The sequence below is a fragment of the Phodopus roborovskii genome, unplaced genomic scaffold, assembly GCF_943737965.1.
Source record: "Phodopus roborovskii unplaced genomic scaffold, PHOROB, whole genome shotgun sequence".
Taxonomy (NCBI): domain Eukaryota; kingdom Metazoa; phylum Chordata; class Mammalia; order Rodentia; family Cricetidae; genus Phodopus; species Phodopus roborovskii.
Window position 1 is genome coordinate 8,208,378 of NW_026126407.1, and position 5,630 is coordinate 8,214,007.

The window sequence follows — 5,630 nt, forward strand, 5'->3', positions numbered from 1 at the left end:
CAGAAAAGACATGGTTCAACCCATCTCTTAGATGGGACAGAGGGGAGATGTATTGGGGGTGACTTGACGAGTTGTGGTCAGGCCTGTGTGTGCCAGTTGAACTTAGCATTGGGAACAGTATGATGTCTCTCCACCTCTGCGGGCTTCTTCTAGGCTCAGTCCCCAGTCCTGTTCTTCCCATCTCCATTTGCAGGTCTCCAGAGCAGTTGTCCCATCTGCTGGGCTCCTGGAAGCCAGGCCGCATGAGCCCGTGCTTTATACACCACAGGCCGCCTGCACTCGTAGCCATGGCCACCTTCACTCCTAGCCATGGCCACCTTCTCTGGGTGAGCCTGCTCATCCTGAAGAGCTCCCTTTGGCTCCTCAGCCTCCTGGGTTGGCAGAGCGGTTCAGCTCTGGGTATGGGATGGAGTATCTGCCAGGCTAAACGCCAGGTCTAAACAACAGGCACTTGAAGATGCTGCCCCATTAAGTACACATAGGTCCCTGGCACAGGGCTGCTCCAGTTCTGGGCTCCTGCTTCAATGAGCAGATGACAAGGTTTCCCACCACACGCTTTGTCTGCTCGGGCTTCTATTCCCAAGCCGAAGCACAGAAGGACGACACAGCTTTGGGGTTGGTATTGTAACTGTCCCCATCTGAGCAGTTTTAGTCCTTCATTCCCCACACACTTATTTGCAGCCTTCACTCCACTTGGGAAACCTGCTTATGTGAAATACTAGTCTGGTAAGGTTTGTTCTAGTTAGAAGGTCAGCGGAATATCTATTTAGCTTTTATTAAAAGCCAACCTAGCAGCACCCGCTGCTGGAAGGAGGCGGGTGGATCCTGGCTGTGTTCTGCTGGCAGGTTTCTGCTTGAACTTGAAAGGTCAAACTGTGTTTTCTTTGAAACAATTACAGGAGTCTGGTTCCCTTCTCTGGGTAGGATGGTTTTACTTTTGCTCGGTGGTTGTGCTGTGTTGTTGCATTATGGTCTGGGTCCTCAGGAGCTCCTAGCTTATCCTGCACTGTCATAGTTGGAAATCTAAGTCTTGTCCCCATTGATCTGGCTATTTCCCTGCAGGCATTACCTCTAGGCCAGGTGTCGCCTCTGCTTCTGGGCCAGTGGACAGGATGGATGACTGTGTACAGAGGAACTGAGAGCCACCGGGCTGTGGTCTTCACCTTTGGTTTGCTGTTGAGATACTCTGGGCAGGATCTGAGGTGCCTCTGGTCATGCCTCTCTCTATCTAGCAGGTCCATCCTGTGGCTTCCAGTGCATGTGCCACCAGCCCAGCTGGAGTTCTCTGCTGAGCAGGAGAGTAATGGCAGGGCCGGGCCTCCTCTACACTCTCTGGATGGGAGGCTGCTCCTCCCAGTCTCTGATCCACTCTTTCCTTCTGTGGCTGTTCCCAGTCCTAGGGTTTAGAGTCTTGCTGAAGCTCCTTCATGTGACTGGGCCTGTATAGATGAATCTTCTGCTTGTATTTGGGGTTCCACCATTGCCCAAACCAGGGGTTCTCCTGGTCACAACTCTGGCTCTGGGGATTTCCTGACTCACTGAAGAAACTATATTTTGTAGGTGTTAATAGACACCCAGATGGTGGGAGAGCTCCAGATAGAAGATCTTAGCCAGAGTTTCTGTGTGTGGCTTTAAATGTCAAATGGCGTTTCTTGGAAAATAACCTGTGGTTCAGTTTTGTGGTCACCCTTTGATACTCAAACCTTCTGGACGGTTTGTATCTCATCCAACCCTGTCATCCTTCCCCATGAACTTGGCTGAAGCCACACAGCCACCTAGTGGGCAAAGCTGTTACTATACCCGCAGCCTCGGGCACTTCCTGTGTACAAACTGTGCTTACTGTTGGTGGAGTAAACAGTTGCATTTCCTGGGCCTGGGTTTGGGGAAGCCTCTTAGCTGAGGTTTCTATGCTGGCAGGGAGGTGCTGGGTTGGAGGGGGATGTTGATAGGCCTCAGCTGTGCCTGGTTTTCCTCATGAAAAATCTTATCAGTGAGGAGGAGCCTGGGACTTGAGTGAAGGAAGCAGATGGGGAGGGATTCCAGCGAAATGCTTCTTTAGGTTTTCAGTGACAGGGGCAAAGTGACCTGGACTCAGATGCATTAGATACTGTTGGCTTCATTGTTAAATCAGGACAGAAGGGGATGGAAGGAACTAATTCTCTGATCTATCTTCTTTTCCCCATTCTCTCCATCTTTCTCTCTCTCTCTTTTTGTTGGTGCTGGGAATGAACCCAAGGCCCTGCCCCCCTCCCCCAGCTGTACCCCAGGTGTCTCCAGTTCAGGTGACTAGGCAGGACACAGGCGGTTTCATTTTCCTTCCTTTGACCCTTTAAGGTGCCAACTCAAACATTACCTTTTGTCCATTGTTTCGTACTCTGCAAAGACAGCTGTGTTGTGGGGAAGTGCCTGGGGTTCAGATAGAGCTTATTAGCTTCTAGGACAGCAGTGACCCTGTTAGTCAGCCATGCTCTGCACCCCAAGCTCCTTCCCCAGCTTCTAGTTACTCCCAGTCAAAGGCGCGGACAGATTGGTACAGTACACAAGGCTGTTCCCACCACATGGTAGAGGGCCTTCGAGGCACCCTACCAAGCTCTGGTGACTGTTTCACCACCAGCTCCCTGCCCACACCAACCCCATGTCTCTTCAGCTGGGCTGTGTACTCCCTTGGGAGAAAGAGAACCCTAGAGCCAAGGGTGGTCTGCCTAGCGAGCTGTGGCTGGGGAAGTGGCTTTGGCCTGGGCCTTACCATCCCTGGGGAGGGTGTGCTTGGCTGGAAGACTGGAATTAGCTGCCATTGTCTTTGGTTTTGTGACATTTCTACTTGGAAGGGTGAAATCCCCTTCTCCATCCTTGGTGTGTATGCCAGCTCTTCCCCCTTGTGATGTCCTTGACCTCCAGCTCCCAGGGTGCCGATGTCTCCATGTGAAGAGATGCCTGTGTGGTAGAACCTATGAGATATAGTTTGGAAGTGAACCCTGTGACGATGACTTTTCTTTGCTTCCTCTCAGCGAGGAGGTGATTTGTAGATCCCGACTGCCTACGTACTGTAAATAGTGTACATTTAATTTATTGCTATGGTAGCACATTGTATTTGTTAATGTATAAAACAAATTCTAAAAGGTTGACAAATGTATATTTTGTTGCTTAAATGTGTCTTTGCAGAAATTGACAATAAATGATAACATATTTTGTGTCCATCAGAGTTCATGTTTCTTTGAGTGGGGTACCAGACTTCAGCAGGGCCTTTCACTGGAGGTAGGGTATTGAGTCTTGCGCCTGCTTGAAAAATTTTAAATGTGCCATCATGTTAGCAACAAATGAACAAGCAAGCCTGATGCTGGGAATTAGTTTGTTGGATAAGACTGCTCACTCTGTAAACACAATAATCTGAGTTTGAATCTCCAGCACCCACAAAAAGGTGTGCATAACTGCACATGGCTGGGACTCTGCATGGGGGGGGGAGGCAGAAACTGGCAGATACCAAGGACTCATTTGTCAGTCAAGGGAAAATGGTAAGCTTCCTGCTCAGTGGGAGACCCTGTCTCAGGGCTATAAGGCCAAGAGTGAGGTGGGAAGACAAATAATGTCTTGCTCTGGACTTTGTGTGTACAAGAATGCAAACCTGCACACTCATGTGTGCACCACATACATGTACAACATGCATGCACACTCACAGAGTCAAAGTCACCATAACTTAAAAAAAGTAGTTTTTGTTTGGAAAATATCATATTGAATGTACTCGGTCATGGGTGGGTGAGAGCAGGCAGAAACTCCTTTTGGTGGGACCTGAGTACACCATGGTCCCTGCCACTCCTTATTGTTCACCTGTCAGTCATTCACCCTTTCTTGCTGTTTGTTTAGCCTCTGTAGTCTCAAGATGAGACTCTTGCTACCCAGCGACTTCTCTCCTTCCTATAATTTCCCCCTTTCCCTGAGCTCCTCTCGGATTCTCAGTTCAGGGATACTCTTGTGACTAAATGTCTTTCCTCATATCTTCCTCTGACTCACAAATGGCTGCACCTGTGTGCTTTGCTTGACAGTTTTGGTGTGGATTTGAAGTCAAGAGGCAGGTTTTAAGGCCTTGTCAGGCACTTGCTTTGTAATCTCGAGCAAGTTATTCAGTATTCTGGGAAGTGAGTTTTCTCTTCTGTGCTATCAGAAATACAACACCCATGGAAAGCATGAGGATAAAAATGAATTCCTAATAGAGGAAAAGCTTTGAAAAAAAGCTTTGTTGCCAGAGATTCAGTAATGATAATCCAATAGTAGCAGCTGACATTTACATAGGTAGCCCGTTTGCTACAAAGATTTTCTAATCCCTAAAAATATACCAGGGGAAACTGCACAACCATGGGGCATATGGGAAAGATGGGCTAGGTACATGACACTCAAATAAACCATTGGTGACAAAAATAAAGATATATAAGCTTAATAAACTGGTAACTAACAATTCATGCATGTTAATGATTAAATGCACACTACGTGACTGACATATATCAGCTTCAAACAGGCCTGTTTGTGAAGGCAAGGGTCAGAAGGGTTGCCACTTATGAGTTGTGAAGATGCAGGGGAGCCACAGTCTGAAGCTTGACGGATGGATGGGGTCCAGAACACTCGAGATACACTGAGCCAGCTGACAGATATTTGCGGTATGTTGTGTGTTTTGTGTGTGTGTTCTATACATCCTGATTTAGTTGGGTGCAGTTGCTTGAGTGCATCTAATATTTCTCACAAGTCTTAGTGCAGAATTGATTTTAATCTCATTTAATCCCCCAAATAGCTCATTGAGACTGGTCTTATTTCCTGTGCTACAAAAGGTGTCAGAATCACATCTCCTTTTAGGACCTGAGTCTGATAGGCTGATAACAACATGAAGATAAGTTCTAAATGACTGGGAGTACTGGATGCACAGTGGGACAGCCAGTAATCTGTAGTCAATGTAATTGGCTTTCGTGTCCATGTGGAGCCCCATGCCTGCAGTGTCCTGGGCCGGGGACTGCAGCCCATGTTAGGCAGTGCCTATTCTCCAACAGTGGTTGCAGGCTTTCTCTCCAGGGTTTGAGATTCCAAATGAAAATTCATCTTTCACATAGCATCTGATGGCTCTCTGCACCTCATGGTTTGGGCACTTCTTGGGTTCACCTCCTCTCCCTGGATGCAGGACGGGGTGGGGTCACCTATGGATAGAGTCCAGTGGGAGCTGAATTCTGTGTAGAAAGTGCTGTACAAGGCATGAATGTCATTCACCCGGGGCCAATTCCTGTCCCTTCAGATTTTTAGACCTTGCTAGCACCCTGGATCCCACTTGTTATTCTAAATGCCTGCTCAAGCATTCTTTTTCAGCAGGAGGGTGGGCACACCTAACAGCTTGGAGTCTCAGTTCTTAGGATTCTTGAAACCTGACCCCCCCTTCCCCCAGCCCTAGCCAGTGCAATAGCTTGGAGCAGTCTTGGACATCTTGGGGTCCATTATTTTGCCTATACAGAGGAAGGCTTTTCCTACCAGCCCTCCTCCACCTGCTATAAAATTGGGTCCAATAACAGTATCACTGTCCAGTTATATTACTCTGTGGAAAAAATATTTTTAAAACCCCATTTCAGTTGAAATTCAAAACTTGCTTAACACTTCAT